Source organism: Schistocerca piceifrons, chromosome 7, assembly GCF_021461385.2.
Source record: "Schistocerca piceifrons isolate TAMUIC-IGC-003096 chromosome 7, iqSchPice1.1, whole genome shotgun sequence".
Lineage (NCBI taxonomy): Eukaryota > Metazoa > Arthropoda > Insecta > Orthoptera > Acrididae > Schistocerca > Schistocerca piceifrons.
This window is the reverse complement of record NC_060144.1, coordinates 563,823,270-563,844,158: the sequence shown is the minus strand read 5'-3', so window position 1 is coordinate 563,844,158 and position 20,889 is coordinate 563,823,270.

The window sequence follows — 20,889 nt, the reverse complement described above, 5'->3', positions numbered from 1 at the left end:
GTGTCAGCTGTGTTTGTAGTGGAATTCGTTTCAGTGGATTAACGATTTTGTGTGAAGGTTAATTTAGTGTTGTTCACTGTACGTCATGCGGTAATTTTAGTAAAATTAATCGGCTGTTGTTTTTGTTCAGGAATGGATATGACGGATAAAACTTAACACTGCGCAGGTCAAGGGAAGTGTTCGATCCCAATGTGTGGCTGTGTATGTTGGTATTGGTATAGGGGGATGTTTTTGAGCTATATAAGCCAAGGGAAGTGTTTGATTCTAATTTATGGGATCGGAAGCTGCTGTTGAGCTATATATATCAAGGGAAGTATCCGATTCCAGATGATATTGTGTTTAGTGGTATTTGGGGAGTTTTGTGATTTCGGTGTTTTTCGTCATTTTTAGTTTGCCCCCACCCAAAAACACCCCATTTCCCGCGTTTGTCCCGTTAGTGTCGTTAGGCTTTTTGTGGAAAGTGTGTCTGTCTGTTTTTCGATGTATTTTCGTCCTCATAATGTGTGCGTACCGACTTTATATGCGCCGTATTGGATTCGTGGTTTATGGTCGTTTCCGCCATATTTGTGACGTCATGGGTCAAAGCAGACGGGCGGGATCGGACGCTTCCGTATTTCCGGATAATTTAGGTTAAGTAGTGTGTAAGCTTAGGGACTGATGACCTTTCCAGTTAAGTCCCATAAGAGTTCACACGCAATTACGTTAATGTTCCAGTCACCTGCCCTGGTCATTAGCGTAGTTTTCCGGCAGTGTGTTTTTCCTCGGCGTGTTGATGCTGTCCGGAACAGCGTGTAGTTCGACAGCCTTTGGTGTCGTTCATATTTTTGAGTGGTTATTGTGTCTTGGCTGTTTTTAGACGACAATTTTCAAGACATAGTGCTGCTGGTATCTTCGTCCTCACTGATTTCGCTGTTGCCGTGCTGTTGGTCGGGCAGAAGAGAATTTATTAGGTTGTTGGTCGGTCCTTCAGCCGTCCCTGCGTCGGGTTGCCACCCGATTATTTAGTATTACTCTTGGCTACCTGTCTCACTTAAACTTATGGTAGAGTTACCTCCTCAGGCCGACCCTTAGAGCACTTCTGCGCACCACTGTTCTGTTGCTTTGGATTGTGGTTTTCTTTGTCTCAAGTACTGTGCAAGGCCTTCAGCTGTCTACTGATTTACTTTGTTTTAATCTTAAGATAAGGCCTTCAGCTGTCTTAAATCAAAACTTTGAAGAGTCTTGCTTAAATTAATTTTTTTTAAAAAAAGGGGGTTTTGCCCATTGTAAATCCTTATTATTATCCAGGCCTTAAGCCTTGAGTTGTTCTGTGTTCAGTATGTGGCCTTCAGCCGAACTTTAAGTGAAATATTTTAGGATAAGGCCTTCAGTCATCTTAAATTAAAATTTGAAAAGTCACTTGTTTAAAACCTTTTAAAATTCTCTTCTATATCTGAAATTCTTGTTATCCAGGCCTTAAGCCTCAGTTCTTGTACCTCCAGTGTACGGCCTTCAGCCGAGTTTTTATGTAAAATTTTGTAACTAAGGCCTTCAGCCGTTCGTATTCCTTAAGTCAATTTTAATAACTTGTGTTCGGGCCTTCAGCCATATTGTTTTTGAATGCCTTTAAGCGCATGTGTGATTAAGTGTTTTAGGAAAATAAAGTTAGTATGTTTTGTGCAACTGACAGTAACTGATTTTGGCCCCTTTCCACAACTACAACCTGTCCTGGGAAATCAGGTTTCAACGACAAATGCAGGTATACATTCCTGTCTCTTATTATGATTATTGCACATTTTTGCCCCTAAGACAGTGTTTGAACTTGAATGTTACATGGTTAGTCATTTTTTTCTGTTTCCTTCTTCTTTTCGTCTCCCCAAAATCTTGTTAATCTTGACTGTATTCCTGTTTCCTTTGCTCTGTTCATATTCTCCCTATTTCTTTTCCTCTTCTTTTACTTCAGTTTTTGTGTTCATAACTTTGTTTTTGAATTTGTCTTTGAAGTCAACTAGTTCTTTTTCGATTCAGTTGTTTCTACACCAAAAATTCTCTTTGTGAGTGTGTTGCTGTTCATTCTATGCATATATTCATAGAATGTTAGTCAGCGTTCTCTAATCATGTCTGTGACTCTGTCTGTGTGTTCTTACAATTCTGTGGTTAGTCTTTGCGTCACACCACCTCTGTGCCTTCCCCAAAAAGTTTATCCGAGGATTTTACATTCTTTTTTTTTTTTCTCTGTAACGTCTGATGCTTCGATTGCCGTCGTTTCTGATGCATAGTGTGCTTCTGGTGGTGCAACTGTACCGTAGTGCCTGAATTTTGCCTGTCTTGATAATATATTTCTTTTATTGTGGCGCGTCCATGCCAATTCGTACGCTTTTTGAAATTTTTCTGTTCGTTCTATATTGGATGCCTTCTTTCATCCTCCTAATTTTGAACACCCCTATTCTCCCAAGTACCTGAATTTTTCCATTTTGTTAACCCTTCTCTGTTTTGTGTGTATGGCTTGTCTGCTGTCGTTGGTTCTTTTATGTATTGCGTTTTTTCATATGGCACCTGTAGACCTGTTTTGTCAGAGATTTTGTGTAAGTATTTGTAAAGACATTGCTTTCCCCGAAAGTCGATAGTATTTTTTTTTTCTTTTGTGCATTGCCTTGTCATAGTACGTATGTATCATTTATTTAAACTGTTCTTTATTTGTTAATACGTCACATGGTTTCTTCATTCATTTTGCTATTATTTTATATTTTATATTGTACGAATATGAATGTTCTGGTTCTATATGCTTTGTAAATCTTTGGTTAGGCTAGGAGAAGTACTGTGTCAGAGAGAGTGCGAACGACTATCGATTGTTAATACGTCAAATTGATTCTTCATTCATTTTGCTATTGTTTTATATTTTATATTGTACGAATATGAATGTTCTGGTTCTATATGCTTTGTAAATCTTTGGTTAGGCTAGGAGAAGTACTGTGTCAGAGAGAGAGCGAGCGACTGTCGATAGAGAGCGTACGAGTTGTTATGGTACGCGGCCTGTTCGCGGGTGGAAAAACGTGACAAAGTTCGGCGTGAAAGACGGTGATACGCGGAGGAACAATGAATTACAGTGCGTCCGCTGTGTTAATAGGAGATCGTGCATTATTAAGTGAACAGTAATACCTGAAAAGTATATCGAGTGTTTGCGGTGACGATTTTACAAACTGTGTGAACTTTTGACAATTAGCCATGAATCAGACACCATTGTCGTGTGGAGTCACTAACTGTTCGAACTGCGTGAAAGTGGAACAAACCAAAATGTTAAGTAAAGGAGCAGTGCTGTGATTGGATCAAGGAACATTTATTATATCGTCCAAACTGTCTTAAAGACGACGACGTAAATTGAACTGATGTTTAACGGACGGTTATAGTGATAAATACATGTGACTGTTTTCCTGTGGCAACACGGTGAAAGAACTGTGGAAGTATTGGCATTAACCGAATATATATCTTAAATGCTAAAGACATTGCATAATTCCGACCTACCCGCACCGCGTGATTAATAAACTTTTAACAATAAAACGTCGCGCGCGTAACGACAACGCACACACTGGAACTATTATTATCGCGCCAGTGCTGCCAGCTGATTCGACTACAACGGAGACGTGGACCACCGCCGTAACTGGAATATTAATGAAACAGGAGGGTCCATCATTATCTTCACGCCACGAACCAGGATTCACTTCACACATCGTCCGCGCGGACCACCGCTGACGTCATCGCACTGCCTGCAGCAACAGTTAAGACAATAAAAGAAAATTATTACGCTCTCTCTCATTTCAAAAGTAAAGACAATTGTAGTTAAATTAACTATTTTAAAAAATACTGTCACAATATCTCAATTTTGTTTAGTTCCAATAAATATTCTTTCCATTATTTCGTCTTGTTGACAGTGTTGAAAACCCGCGAAATTAAAGTTCAATTAATAATTTTCTTTCAAAATTCTTCTCAGAGATTTTGCTGCTCACTATAATTTTATTTTAATGTTTGTTTGTAACTTCTTTTGGAGGGAGTACATTTTTTTTGTAGTAAAATTAGCTACCTTAAAATTACGTATATTAGTAGCTGATGCTGTCCGCCATTACTGCTTGAAAACTGCACCTGTTTTTTCATTGACTGCCAGCTTCGAAACAAAATTACGTATTTCGTGGGCATCTAGCAGATGCGAGATGTCTATGTAGGCCCCTACAATAATTTGTTTTTACTTTTGCAGGTTTACTGGAATTATATTGACTTTAATTGTTCGTTTGGCCCCCGTTAAAGTGATTGATCGCATCTATATAATAATTGTACTGAATTACCTAATTTATTTTTTTATTACATAAACATTGGCATACCATATTTAGATTAAAATTGACGTCTTATTGGCCTCACATAAGATTCTGCACGTTCTGACAAAGACTATGCCAATTTTTTTTTTTTTTTTTTTCGTCCATGACTAGCAGGGGTAATCAGATTCCTTGTATGGGTCATGTTTTATTATTTAAAAGGTTTTTTAAAAGTAGAGAACCAGTTTATTTACATATTCAAGTACTTACTGTACTTCTTGTCTTTTCTTACTGAGTGTTGCCAGATAATTTACAAATGCCAGGCATTTCGTGATAGTCTTCTTCGCAAACGTTATTCCTAACCGAATTCATTTCACTCTTCGCTCCCAGTGTTTGATGATTTTGTCCAAGATGATGATGATGTTGAATAAAAGCTGTCCGAGACAGCTCCTTCTCTGACCACTGTACGTATCTCGAAGGTTCTGAGATTTCTCCCATACAGCTTACTTTGGATGTGGTGTCTCGTTGTGTCAGTGCCCTACATTTTGTGTCTGTTCCAAATTCTTCTAGTGTGTCAAAGGGAATCTGCCTGTCTATGGCGTCGTTAGCCTTCTTAAAGTACATGAATGTGACTATGGTGTTGTTCTTGTGTCTGATCTTCGGTAGTGCTCACAGGTTCCAGATCTGTGCAACACAGGATCTTCCTTTTCTGAAGCCTGTGAAGTATTTATCAGCATTGTAGTAGGTTGTTGTTCTTGTCTGTTGAGTAATGCATTGGAGAGAATTTTGTAAGAGACTGGTAATAATGAGAGTAGAGTTCGAAAAAATAAAATTTATTGCCTGAGCCAGTGGCTACAATCCTATCCTGACTGACCTCATCTTTCGTAGTAAATAAAAAATGAAACTATATCCCTGCTACATGCTCCCTCTGCTGCTGGCGTCCGCAGGGAGCGGTTTACAGACCATATCTAGTGCAGGAATCACTGACTGTGGCAAAAACACTGGACTCCCCCAACTATAAGGTTTCCTACTACCTCAAGAACAGCACATCCCAGTGTGTTTTCAATTGCAAAGATAAGACCGAATTACTAGCCAACAGTAGGGTATACAAAACTACTTGTCTTGATTGTGGTAACATTTGTATTGTTCAACCAGGCACAGACATATCGTCTAGGCTGGCTGAACACGAACGCAGCTGCAGGTTGCAGATCTATGACTCAGCATTTTCTGAGCAGGTACTGAGTGAGGGCCACAGCTACCATCCACAGCAACGTGTCCTCCACTTACAAGGGAACATCCCCATCGCACCCCCCCCCCCCCCCCCTCAGATTTAGTTATAAGCTGGCACAGTGGATAGGCCTTGAAAAACTGAACACAGATCGATCGAGAAAACAGGAAGAAGTTGTGTGGAACTATGAAATAATAAGCAAAATACACAAACTGAGTAGTCCATGCGAAAGATAGGCAACATCAAGGAGAGTGTGAGCTCAAGAGCGTCGTGGTCCCGTGGTTAGCGTGAGCAGCTGCGGAACGAGAGGTCATTCGTTCAAGTCTTTCCTCGAGTGAAAAGTTTACTCTCTTTATTTTCGCAAAGTTATGATGTGTCCGTTCCTTCATTGACGTCTCTGTTCACTGAAATAAGTTTAGTGTCTGTGTTTTGCGACCGCACCGCAAAACCGTGCGATTAGTAGACGAAAAGACGTGTCTCTCCAATGGGAACCGAAAACATTTGATCGCAAGGTCATAGCTCAACCGATTCCTCCGCAGGAAAACACGTCTGATATATTCTATACGACACTGGTGACGGCATGTGCGTTACATGACAGGAATATGTTGTCGGCCCACCTAACTTGTACACTTGCCGAATTGGTAAAAAGATTCTTCTACCTTGCCCGATTTAGGTTTTCTTGTAGATGTGATAATCACTCCCAAAAAAGTGATGAAAACATAAGTGTTTGTCACATAAACTGAAAATAAAAAAATGAAACTTTTCACTCGAGGGAAGACTTGAACCAAGGACCTCTCGTTCCGCAGTTGCTCACGCTAACCACGGGACCTCGGTGCTCCTGCGCTCGTAGTGTCCTTGATGTTGCCTATCTTTCGCATCAACTACTCAGTTTGTATACTTTGTTTATTTTTTCATAGTTCAGAACAACTTCTTCCTGTTTTCTCGATCGATCTGTGTTCAGTTTTTCAAGGCTTATCCACTGTGCCAACTTATAACTAAATCTGAGGGGGGTGCGATGGGGAGGATCCCTTGTTAGCAAACAAACGACAAGAATTCAGCCTGTTGAAAGCCCTGGAAATCTACGAACATCTAGCCCTCACTCCAGAATCAATATTAAATGACTAAACACAGCTTAACACTTCCCTTCTTCTAAACTTCACACTATCCTCTCAGTTTTCCGTTACTTTCCGCCTGCTGTTGCCTCCTATTCCTCCATTTCCCTGTATTAATTCATTTCTTTTTATTTTATTGTGATCGCCTATGTAGTCCATACGCTGGGGTGACACAAGTCATGGGATACCTCCTAATATCGTGTCGAACCTTCTTTTGCCCAACGCAGTCCAGCAGTTCGACGTGGCACGGACCCAACAAGTCGTTGGAAGTCCCCTGGAGAAATATTGAGCAATGCTGCCTCTATAGCCGACCATAATAGGAAAGTGTTGCTAGCGCAGGATTTGGTGCACGAAGTGACCTCTCGATCATGTCCTGTAAATGTTCGATGACAGACTTGTTAGGCAATCTGATTGGCCATAACATTCGCTCGAACTATCCAGAATGTTCTTCAAACCAATCGCAAACAACGGTGGTCCGGTGCCATGGCGCATTGTCATCCATAAAAGTTCCATCGCTGTTCGGGAACATGAAGTACCTGCAAATGCCCTCCAACTAGGCGAACATAGCCATTTCCCATTAGTGATGGGTTTAGTTGGACCAGGGGACCCAGTTCATTTCATGTAAACGCAGCCCACATCATCATAAATCCACCACCAGCTTGCACAGTGCACTTGTTGACAACTTGTGTCCGTGGCTTAATTGGATCTGGGCCACACTCGAACCCTACCATCAGCTCTTACCAGCTGAAATTGGAGCTTATACGACCAGTCCACGGTTTTCCAGTTGTCTAGGGTCCAACTGATTTGTCACGAGTCCGGGAGGGGCATTGCAGGTGATGTTGTACTGATAGCAAGGCACTCACGTCAGTCGTCTGCTGCCATAGCCCATTAAAGCCAAATTTCGCCACGCTGTCCAAAAGTATATGTTCGTCATACGTCCCACTTTAATTTCTGCAATTATTTCATGCAATGTTGCTTGCCTTTTAGTACTGATAACTCTACGCAATCCTGCTGCTCTCGATAATTAAGTTGAGACGTTCCATGCCCTCATTTGCATGTTTCCTCTCGTTTTCATCAATTTTATTAATGGTCTATGTCATTGCACGGTAGTACTGGTGAAACAATAAAACGAATGCAATAAGGCTGAAAGTCGCGTGGCCTGTCATGACTCTCGCTCCGCCTACTGCTCGAGTTTCATCTGCCTCCTGCACTCAGTCTGCCCGTGGCGTCTGTTTTAAGTAGTTAACGTTTTGTCTGTGCGTCGGAAAATGTTGAGTGTACAGAAAGAACAGCGTGCTAACATCAAATTTTGTTTCAAACTAGGAAAATCTGCAAGTGAAACGTTTGTAATGTTACAACAAGTGTACGGCGATGATTGTTTATCGCGAACACAAGTGTTTGAGTGGTTTAAACGATTTAAAGATGGCCGCGAAGACACCAGTGATGACACTCGCACTGGCAGACCATTGTCAGCAAAAACTGATGCAAACATTGAATAAATCGGTAAACTTGTTCGACAAGATCGCCGTTTAACAAGCAGAGCAGTGTCTGAGTTAACAGGAGTTGACAAGGAAAGTGTTAGGCAGATTCTTCATGAAAGTTTCAACATGAACAAAGTGTGTTCAAAAATGGTTCCAAAGTGTCTCACAATTGAACAGAAGGAACGCCAAAGAATGATTTGTTCTGACATCCTGGAAAACATTGAAAGTGATCCCACCTTCTTACAAAATGTTATTACTTGCGATGAATCGTGGTTTTTTACTTACGATCCCGAAACTAAACGCCAATCGATGCATTGGAAAACTCCTGGTTCTCCACGACAAAAAAAAAAGCACGAATGTCAAAATCGAAATTCAAGGCAATGATGATTGTTTTTTTTTTTTGACATCAAAGGGATTGTGCACATTGATTGGGTACCAGAGGGACAAACAGTGAATCAGCATTACTACATTAGCGTCCTGGCTACCCTACGTGAGCGAGTACGGAGAAAACGGAACGATTTGTGGAGAAAAAAGTCATGGATCCTTCACCAAGACAATGCCCCAGCTCACAGTGCGTTGTCAGTGAAGACGTTTTTGGCAAAACACAACATTCCCATCTTAGATCATCCACCCTACTCAGCTGATTTGGCCCCCTGTGACTTTTTTCTTTTCCCTAAAGTCAAGTCAGCTTTGAAAGGAACTAGATTTGAGACTGTTGAAGCAGTAAAAGAAAAAGCGACGGAAGTAATGTATGGACTTACCGAAAATGATCTGCAGCATTGCTATGAACAGTGGAAAATTCGTATGGAGCGGTGTAGAGACCGAGGAGGAGAGTACATTGAAGGAGATAACATGAAATTGTAAATAATTGTAAATAAATGTTTTTTCCAGCATCAGTCCGGTTTTTTTCTAGCCGCACCTCGTACTTTCCACTTGATCCCCAAACATGTTGTTTTACTTTCTTGGGTGGCCTGCGCAAGGCGAGCATCGGAGGACGTGGCACACTGCGTTTCCGGTTGGGGGCTGCACTTCCCTGAATTCTGAGGGGGTTCGTACAATAGGCTTAAGCGCCTGGCGGAACGACTGACGTCGGTCGAGTTTCGCCTATTGTATGCAGGGCGAAACGACCTGCGAGACGTCTGAGTGTCGCCGCAGTTTATGTGTTTACCGCTCCGGCGCGTCCGGAACGAAGATTCCTGGTACCGACTGATTGCATTGTCCTCATGATTCTGAGAATACTTGTGGACTGTGCCCTGCTGGGTGCGACTGTCTGGCACCAGATGGCCGGTGGTCTAGGCAGGTTGTTTTCGTAGCCAGTCAAACGGCAAGTTCAGTGCCCTCAGCTGAATGGCAGAGGCATGATTGGTCAACTTAAACTGAGGCTAGTTGATGTCATACAGCCCTACTCGAAATTGGAGGGAACGGTCGCTATTGGCGCGAATTATGTTCTGAGACGGTGTGGGGGAATTTTGGAATCAGAACTGAATGCTGATTCGCGGTTTTTGAGGACAGTAGGGAGTTGAGCAATCGTTCCTGCATCGCATCACAGAGGAGATTCGAGATCTGATCTTCGTCGGAGTCGGAAGGTCTTGCGACTTGGTCGCTCGTTCTCGGAAGAACTTAGAATTCTCGGACAGCCTTCGCGGCCAGGGGTTGACACAGAGTTGCTGTACCGCAGAAGTCGGCGCCCACATCATCAGGACGCTGCCTACCGACGACGTGCTGCGGATTTCAGTACTGGTACAGCATTTTGCGGCTCCGGCATTGTAGGGCCTTATCAATTTTATACTGAATCACTCAGCAGCATGCGCGTTCGCTTTGCTACAAGTCCACCTTGCTTGTGTCTCCATGTGATCCCATTTGAGCTCACACTACTTGTGGTGTCACCGCCAGACACCACACTTGCTAGGTGGTAGCCTTTAAATCGGCCGCGGTCCGTTAGTATACGTCGGACCCGCGTGTCGCCACTGTCAGTGATTGCAGACCGAGCGCCGCCACACGGCGGGTCTAGAGAGACTTCCTAGCACTCGCCCCAGTTGTACAGCCGACTTTGCTAGCGATGGTTCACTGACAAATTACGCTCTCATTTGCCGAGACGATAGTTAGCATAGCCTTCAGCTACGTCATTTGTTACGACCTAGCAAGGCGCCATTATCATTTGCTATTTATCTTGTGATACCTGTGCCGTCAGACCGATGTTCACCAATTATGAATTAAAGTTAAGTATTCCAGTAGTTACTTACGTTCTTTGCTACTATAAATTCCCTTACCTATTCCAGACCTCACGCCAGCCTGCGTGAGCTTAAACGCGTGCCTTTCGGCTTCCTCTCCTAGTGGCTTGGCTGTCTTGCCAAGTCACAACACTACTAATTGCGGTACTGCTATATAGTCGGGAGATTAATATTCGATTTATTAGGACCTCCAGTCATTATCGCCAATCTATTGCATCACAGAGAGTAGGAGCCCCTTGTTCTCGAGCCAATTCTTATTCTCATAATATTTCAGTATGTCCTATCCTTTAACCTACTGTGTGCGTCGACAATCATGTGCATTTACGTTCTGATGTATAATAAATCTCGTTGTAATATTTATTCCGCATATCATTTCGCAGATATAGGCAGAATCCCATTTTCTGTTGTTTATTATGATAACGTTCTCTTTTTTTGAGTAGATTAGGATTTTTATTAAATTATTGCGAGTGTGCAATCCTTATTTTACCAACTGCCAGGGTCCACCATCATTTCCTTCCGTTACCGTTGTGCGCATAATTAATTAGCTGGTAGATAAGGAGGGGGAGAGTGCATGTCTCATTCTCATGTAAAATTCGTCTGAATTAAAGAGGTACCTTCTCCACCCCGGCACCTCGCAAAGTGCAGACCGTCGGTCACTGCGTGTCCAAGGTGAGACGCAGTGCCTGAAATCTGGTATTCTTGACACACTTTTCACACTGTGGATCTCAGAATATCACATTCCCTCACGACTTCCGAAATGGAATGTTCCATGCGTCTACTTGCAACTAGCATGCCGCGTCCAAAGTCTGTTAATTCGGTTTGTGTGGCAATAATCACGTCGGAAACCTATTCACATGGATCACCTGAGCGCAAATGACAGGTGTGCCAATGCACTGCCCTCTTATACCTTAAGCACGCGATACCACAGCCATCTGTATAAGTGCGTATCACTACCCAATGAGTTCTGTCACCTCTGTCTATATTCTGTTAAAATAATTGTTAATCCTTTCTTTTACTTCTTTTCTGTAGCTGTCCCTTTCCATGTGTGGAAGCTCTTGAAGTAGTCTTGCCAAGAACTAACTTTATTTTATTTTATTGGGTTTCTTTATTCACTGTAAACTGTCATATAGGCACTGTTTTTCGAGTTTATAGTTAGTGTTTTTTTTCTGGTTTGCTCCTTTTATATTTATTTACTGTCCAATTTGTGACCTTTTAAATTACAATACCACTGAACTGTCGGAAATGACATTCACTCTGTCTTTGTGCCTCGGGTAAGATGAATAACGTATTTTCCAATAGCGTTTAGAAGCGTTGTGACTCCTTTGATGAAGATAGTTCAAGTTTAATGCTGGCCTTGTAAACTGAAAACCGATCACCCTGAGTAAATTAATCCTGTAGAATATAGGCAGTACAGTAATTTCCACTTATTATTGTGCTGTGCAACCAAGAAGCAACGGAAGAGGCCGTTGACATGATACCTCTGTAATTATTAGGTTCTGTCTTGGCAATTATTAGGCTCTGTCTTGTGCAGAGGATGAATGAACGCCCATTTCCATTCCTGTGCAATTTTCTGTGATCCATACTTATTAAAGAATTTTATGAATTTTCTCTGTGGTGTTCTGGTTTTTGAGTTTCTAAATCTCGGCGATAATGTCCTGGGTGCCTGTTGTTTTTCAGTTGTTTCACATCTACGTTTAATCTCCTCTACGTCTTTCAACAAAGCCATGTGCGGTAGTAAAACATGGACTGTGGGAAAACTGGGACAGAAGAGAACCGAAGAATCTGAGATGTGTTGCTACAGAAGAATGTTGAAAATTTGGTGAACTGACAATTAAGGAATGCAGAGGGTAGCTGCAGAATCGAAATCGGCGAGGAAAGGGATATATGGAAAACACTGACAAGAAGAAGAGACGGGATAATAGGACATCTGTTAAGACATCAGGGAATAACTTCGATGGTACTAGAGGCAGGTGCAGAGGGCAAAAAATGTAGAGAAAGGCAGAGATTGGAATACATCCAGCAAATAATTGAGTACGTAGGTTGCAAGTGCTACTTTGAAATGAAGATGACGGCACAGAAGGGGAATTCGTGGCGGTGTACATCAAACCAGTCTGAAAACTGATGACTCAAAAAAAAAAAGTCTATGATTGTAGGCGGCTTTTAATCTGGATTTTGCATCGTTTTTGTGAATTTCAGTTTTTCCTTGGGCCTCTCGCAGTTGAGGAATTTATCAAATTATTTTTTAAAGGATTCTACAATTTTTATTTAGTATTTGTTTCTTGAGGTATGTCTGTTCTTTTGAAACACGTGTTTGGAGGTTGATAACCCTTTATATTTTCCCCGAATATTCTGCAGAAATTTCTCATGTTATTTGTGAAGTATTCCTCGATATCATTTAGTCTACTTTTGTCGTATGCCTTTTTCACCCTTCCAATAGATTTCGAGGATTTGTTCTGGACTTTGTGGATGTTGCTGTTGTTGTTGTGGTCTTCAGTCCTGAGACTGGCTTGATGCAGCTCTCCATGTTACTCTATCCTGTGCAAGCTTCTTCATCTCCCAGTACTTACTGCAACCTACATCCTTCTGAATCTGCTTAGTGCATTCATCTCTTGGTCTCCCTCTGCAATTTTTACCCTCCATGCTGCCGTCCAATGCTAAATTTGTGATTCCTTGCTGCCTCAGAACATGTCCTACTAACCGGTCTCTTCTTTTTGTCAAGTTGTGCCACAAACACCTCCTCTCTCCAATTCTATTCAATACTTCATCATTGTTCTGTAGCACCACATTTCGAAAGCTTCTATTCTCTTCTTGTCCAAACTATTTATCGTCCATGTTTCACTTCCATACATGGCTACACTCCATACAAATACTATCAGAAACGACTTCCTTACACTTAAATCTATACTCGATGTTAACAAATTTCTCTTCTTCAGAAACGCTTTCCTTGCCATTGCCAGTCTACATTTTATATCTTCTCTCCTTCGACCATGATCAGTTATTTTGCTCCCCAAATAGCAAAATTCCTTTGTGGATATCCTGCCATATTTCTGCAGTTCTGTTACAGCTAAATTTCTTCCATGCCTGGACTCTACGTTCAGTGGCCAGATCACAAGTTGCGTTCCACCATCTGTGTTTGCGTTTCCATGGTGGCTGACTCCAAAGCATTAACTTCTGAGTTGTCTTCGCGAGGTATGTCCTATTTTCTGTTGTAATTGGATTAATTTCTTCAATAATATTGTCTATGTTCGTCTCCAGGTATTCTAGGCCCGATCTTATAATTTTTTTCTGTATTGTCCTTCTGTTTCTTGGGATTGGCCTAATTTTTATTTGTCGTAAAAGATGACTGGCCGTGAAGAATCCTTTGCGTGTCCTCACGTTTGGAATTGACCTTCTATTTTTCTTTGTTATTGCTGAGTGATCTATTTGTAATCTTTCCCATATGTGTCTGGGCGTTTTCTATGTTGTGAGTTTTCGTCTTAGCTATTGAAATTGTGTTGACATACAGATACAAGGGGTGATCAAACGGTTTCCGTATGAGGATTTTTCTGCAGGATATATCCAACGTGGCGCGACACCGGTGCGGGTATGTAAGCACTGACACGTAGACAAGGAATCAGTGTAGCATTCGTGTGTTCCCGCAGTGCGCGCGGTAAATGCGGAAACGTGAACTATGGCGATGTTATTACCAACTGCGTCCAAACAGGGCCAACGTGCTGTTATTATTTTCTTGGCTGCCGAAGGGCTAACACCAGCTGGCATCCATCTGAGAATGAAGAATGTGTCACGGGGCAGCGTGTCTGTCGAAATCACCAGGGTGTCGCTGCTTCACGATAACGCACGCCCCTACACCGCAAATGTTGCCATCGCAACTGGGAGAACCTAAGACCCGCCTCATAGTCCTGATATCTCCCTCCTCATGCGGTTATCACGCCTTCGGTCCCTTTAAACAGGCGTCGAAGGGTCGACGATACCTGTCGAACGAGGATGTGCGCCAGGACACGGTGGTTTACAATCGAGTGCCTTCAGACCGGTGCGTCGGTGGGACGATTGCTGCAATGCTCACGGTGATTTTGCCTGATTCGCTTACCAATTCTGGACTACATGGCGTTCTAAAGAAAACTTTTTGATCGTACTCTTATACAGGGTGGTCCATTGCTCGTGACCGGGCCAAATATCTCACGAAATAAGCGTCAAACGAAAAAACTACAAAGAACGAAACTCGTCTAGCTTGAAGGGGGAAACCAGATGGCGCTGCCATAGGTCAAACGGATATCAACTGCGTTTCTTTAATAGGAACCCCATTTTTAATTACATATTCGTGTAGTACGTAAAGAAAATGAATGTTTTAGTTGGACCACTTTTTTCGCTTTGTGATAGATGACGCTGTAATAGTCACAAACATATGGCTCGCAATTTTAGACGAACAGTTGGAAACAGGTAGGTTTTTTAAATTAAAATACAGAACGTAGGAACGTTCGGACATTTTATTTCGGCTGTTCCAATGTGATACATGTCCCTTTGTGAACTTATCATTTATGAGAACGCATGCTGTTACGGCGTGATTACCTGTAAATACCACATTAATTCAATAAATGCTCAAAATGATGTCCGTCAACCTCAATGCATTTGGCAAACCGTGTAACGACATTTCTCTCAACAGCGAGTAGTTCGCCTTCCGTAAAGTTCACACATGCATTGACAATGTGCTGAAGCATGTTGATAGGCGTTGTCGGTGGATCACCATCATGTTGGAAGTACAACGCCATTCTGTCATGCAGTGAAACATGTTTAAGTAACATCGGTAGAACATTGCGTAGGAAATCAGCATACACTGCACCATTTAGATTGCCATCGATAAAATGTGGGCCAATTATCCTTTCTCCCATAATGCCGCACCATACATTAACCCGCCAAGGTCGCTGATGTTCCACTTGTCGAAGCCATCGTGGATTTTCCGTTGCCCAATAGTGCATATTATGCCGGTTGACGTTACCGCTGTTGGTGAATGACGCTTCGTAGCTAAATAGAACGCGTGCAAGAAATCTGTCATCATCCCGTAATTTCTCTTGTGCCCAGTGGCAGAACTGTACACGACGTTCAAAGTCGTCGCCATGCAATTCCTGGTGCATAGAAATATGATACGGGTGCAATCTATGTTGATGTAGCATTCTCAACACCAACGTTTTTGAGATTCCCGATTCTCGCGCAATTTGTCTGCAACTGATGTGCTGATTAGCCGCTACAGCAGCTAAAACACCTACTTGGTCATCATCATTGTTGCAGGTCGAGGTTGACGTTTCAAATATGGCTGAACACTTCCTGTTTCCTTAAATAACGTAACTATCCGGCGAACGGTCCGGACACTTGTATGATGTCGTCCAGGATACCGAGCAGCATACATGGCACACGCCCGTTGGGCATTTTGATCACAATAGCCATACGTCAACACGATAACGACCTTTTCCGCAGTTGGTAAACGGTCCATTTTCACACGGGTAATGTATCACGAAGCAAATACCGTCGGCACTGGCGGAATGTTACTTGATACAACGTAGTTACACGTTTGTGACTATTATAGCCATCTATCACAAAGCGAAAAAAGTGGTCCAACTGAAACATTCGTATTTCTTTATGTACTACACGAATATGTAATAAAAATGGGGGTTCCTATTTTTAAAAACGCAGTTGATATTTGTTTGACCTATGGCAACGCCATCTAGCGGGCCAACCATAGCCCCATCTGGTTTCCCCCTTCAAGCTAGACGAGTTTCGTTATTTGTAGTTTTTTCGTTTGATGCTTATTTCGTGAAATATTTGGCCGGTCACTATTAATGGACCACCCTATATATGGCTTGCCAGCGTCCGTTAGACACAGAATTGCCTCCCCCCTGTACAACACGACCATTTAACTAGCATTCCCAGGAGAAACGTATCCGACAAGTATGTTTCTCTAAAAACGAAGCCAAAGGCGGAGACTGTCATGGGTGAAGCGTGTCCGCAAGACCGTTACGACATCTAGACGATGACGCAACACATCGGAACGGCGGTTCAGCGAATTTCTCTCGCTGCGCCTGCCGCTGACTGCAGCGGCTTCGCCTCCAAGCAGAGCCTATGCAACGGCGCACCAAGCGTGCGTATCTGCGACTACGGAATGGTTCACGTAGAGCTATTCACACCATCGATGCGTGATATACTAAGCGCACATGATCAGTAGACGGTAATAACGTGCGAAACGCAAGCAGAACTGTCTAATCTCTTATAAAGTGGTTCTTTCTACCGCGCCAAACAGAAGGGTAGCCGTGTGACATATTGGAACTTCATTCGTTCAAATTATTTACGTGAGCTCAAGGTTCCTAATTGATAAAATATTGTTTTTCATCATTATTTATTCAGTAGCTGTTATTCTCCTGTGTAGGTTGCCACTGTTCTGAATTACAGGCTCAACAGCTAGTTTTATACTACGACACTTGGTTGGACAGGTATGTTGTTGTTGTTGTGGTCTTCAGTCCTGAGACTGGTTTGATGCGGCTCTCCATGCTACTCTATCCTGTGCAAGCTTCTTCATCTCCCAGTCCTTACTGTAACCTACATCCTTCTGAATCTGCTTAGTGTATTCGTCTCTTGGTCTCCCTCTACGATTTTTACCCTCCACGCTGCCCTCCAATGCCAAATTTGTGATCCCTTGATGCCTCAGAACATGCCCTACCAACCGGTCTCTTCTTCTTGTCAAGTTATGCCACAAACTCCTCTTCTCCCCTATTCTATTCAATACCTCCTCATTAGTTATGTGATCTAACCATCTAATCTTCAGCATTCTTCTATTGCACTACATTTCGAAAGCTTCTATTCTCTTCATGTCTAAACTATTTATCGTCCACGTTTCACTTCCATACAATACTTTCAGAAACGACTTCCTGACACTTAAATCTATACTCGGTGTTAACAAATTTCTCTTCCTCAGAAACGCTTTCCTTGCCACTGCCAGTCTACACTTTATATCCTCTCTACTTCGACCATCATCAGTTATTTTGCTCCCCAAATAGCAAAACTCCTTTACTACTTTAAGTGTCTCATTTACTAATCTAATTCCCTCAGCATCACCCGACTTAATTCGACTACATTACATTATCCTCGTTTTGCTTTTGTTGATGTTCATCTTATATCCTCCTTTCAAGACACTGTCCATTCCGTTCAACTGCTCTTCCAAGTCCTTTGCCGTCTCTGACAGAATTACAATGTCATCGGCAAATCTCAACGTTTTTATTTCTTCTCCATGGACTTTAATACCTACTCCGAATTTTTCTTTTGTTTCCTTTACTGCTTGCTCAATATACAGATTGAATAACATCGGGGACAGGCTACAACCCTGTCTCACTCCCTTCCCAACCGCTGCTTCCCTTTCATGCCCCTCGACTCTTATAACTGCCATCTGGTTTCTGTACAAATTGTAAATAGCCTTTCGCTCCCTGTATTTTACCCCTGCCACCTTTAGAATTTGAAAGAGAGTGTTCCAGTCAACATTGTCAAAAGCTTTCTCTAAGTCTACAAATGCTAGAAACGTAGGTTTGCCTTTCCTTAATCTATATTCTAAAATAAGGCGTAAGGTCAGTATTGCCTCACGTGTTCCCATATTTCTACGGAATCCGAACTGATCTGCCCCGAGGTCGGCTTCTACTAGTTTTTCCATTCGTCTGTAAAGGTGAGTTGTAATATTTTTCCGAGAGAGATGTGTGTGTGTGTGTGTGTGTGTGTGTGTGTGTGTGTGTGTGTGTGTGCTACCCAGAGTTTTGCAGTCCCCGTCTGTCGCACTTGCCCAAATTGCATCGAGCAGTTGGGCTAAATGCAATGGCCTTATCGCGTTGGTAACACCGGTTCCCGTCAGATCACCGAAGATAAGCGCTGTCGGGCTGGGCTAGCACTTGGACGGGTGATCATCCGGTCCGCCGAGCTCTGTTGGCAAGCGGGGTGCACTCAGCCCTTGTGAGGGAAACTGAGGAGCTACTTGATTGAGAAGTAGCGGCTCCGGTCTCGGAAACTGACATACGGCCGGGAGAGCGGTGTGCTGACCACATGCCCCTCCATATCTGCATCCAGTGACACCTGTGGGACGGAGGATGACGCGGCGGCCGGCCGGTACCGGTGGACCTTCCAAGGCCTGTTCAGACGGAGTTTAGAGTTTAGTTTAGTTGGGCTAAAGAGTATAACGGAGATCAAACTGTAGAATTGGATTTTCCAGCATACATATCTCGTTTGATATCTTGCAAAATAAAACTGTGGACATAAGCTCGAAATCGAAAACTGCATTAAGGCTGTTGAAAAACTTAGATGTGAGAAAATTATTCTGAAGTGCATAGCATAAGCTACGAGCCTTATAAATTCAGCAGGAGTATCTGAAATTAATTTTAACGAAACAGATGCAAGTATTCTGAAATTGAGAAGGCTAGCATTTGAAATAACTGACGCTGTTGTAGTAAACATGGAAACTAGATTCCAGGACTTTCAGGCCACTTTCTCTTTTCTGGCATGCTGGAATAAAGCAATAGATACAATCAAGCTAAGGCATTACGATAACAAATCGAAAATCACCGTGTAACGTTATATGCGAATTACTCAGAAAGAAACGATTGCTGAATGGCAAGAATAAAAGTATGTTTCTTTTATTATTTTCCATTTATGAAACCTACTTACTGAAAAACTGCGGAAAATCGCCAACATGAAAATCTGAAATTAGCCACTAGCCACCTAACAATAAGCAATTAACAAGAACACAGCGCTGTGGTACCTACCCCCTTCTGCGCATACGACAGTTATCGCCTACCTAGAGCGAATACGCGGATTGAAGGCAGTTCATAACGGCTCTCTATTTTGGCGCGCGGGTAATGTGTCTGCTAATTTTCGTAGTTTCACCCGTTCTACCACTAGATGGCTGTCGCGCTAGACCAGTGCCGCTCGTTGCGGATCGTCGTTTTAATAACCCCGTGAAACGTCCCAGGCCACTCTGTGGTTAAGTTCGCGGCGGGGCTACCAGCTCACGAACATGCCCTGCTTTGGGGCGAGTGTGCTGAAACTTTGTAAAAGTACAGGTTTCATGAGGCAAAGTGTACAAAAAGTGCGTACACGGATGCAGGCAAAGAATCGACATTCGCAATAACCACACGATTGAGGAGTACTAAACGCATGTATAATCAATCATGTCATTTATTTACTGGAGGTACGATACAGCCATTCAAATTTCGCTGAGCGCATATAGAAGCGTGATCATTAACCATCAAGCGTGGAACAGAAGATGAACGTTATCAGAATGAACACATGTAACAGAAAATTGGTAAAATCACAGCAGAACTTACGCCTACCAAAAGCACTTTCATTGAACGAGAAAGTAATTGTACGACCTCAACGAAATATGTAGACTATTGGCCATTAAAACTGCTACACCATGAAGATGACGTGCTACAGACGCGAAATTTAACCGACAGGAAGAAGATACTGTGATATGCAAATGATTAGTTTTTCAGAGCATTCACACAAGTTTGGCGCCGGTGGCGACACCTACAACGTGCTGACATGAGGAAAGTTTCCAACCGATTTCTCATACACAAACAGCAGTTGACCGGCGTTGCCTGGTGAAACGTTGTTGTGATGCCTCGTGCAAGGAGGAGAAATGCGTACCATCACGTTTCCGACTTTGATAAAGGTCGGATTGTAGCCTGTCGCGATTGCGGTTTATCGTATCGCGACACTGCTGCTCGTGTTGGTCGAGATCCAGTGACTGCTAGCAGAATATGGAATTGGTGGATTCAGGAGATTAATACGGAACGCCGTCCTGGATCCCGAAGGCCTCGTATCACTAGCTGTCGAGATGACAGGCATCTTATCCGCATGGCTGTAACGGATCGTGCAGCCATGTCTTCATTCCTGAGTCAACAGATGGGGACGTTTGCAAGACAACAACCATCTGCATGAACAGTTTGACGACATTTGCAACAGCATGAACTATCAGCTCGGAGACCATGGCTGCGGTTAACCTTGACGCTGCATCGCAGACAGGAGCGCCTGCGATGGTGTACTCAACGACGAACCTGGGTGCACGAATGGCAAAACGTCATTTTTTAGGATGAATCCAGCTTCTGTTTACAGCATCATGATGGTCGCATCCGTATTTGGCGTCATAGCAGTGAACGCACATTGGAAGCATGTATTCGTCATCGCCATACTGGCGTATCACCCGGCGTGATGGTATAGGGTGCCACTGGTTACACGTCTCGGTCACCTCTTGTTCGCATTGACGGCACTTTGAACAGTGTGTAACCTCCCCCTCACTTACCGACCTTAATGACAGTGAAAAATGAAACCGCGTGTACCTAATGGGAGTTTTGGAAAAGCAATCGTCACCGAAGTTAACCTGTCGGTAAAGAGGGAGGAAAGGGTTACATCTAAATGAAAGGAAATGTGCTAATGAAACTGGTGGAAATTAATTTTGAAAAGGGGTAAAGTTAATAAAGAAGGTAAATGTGCAGCCGTTACGTTAACAATTAACTAGCGGTAATTAGGTAT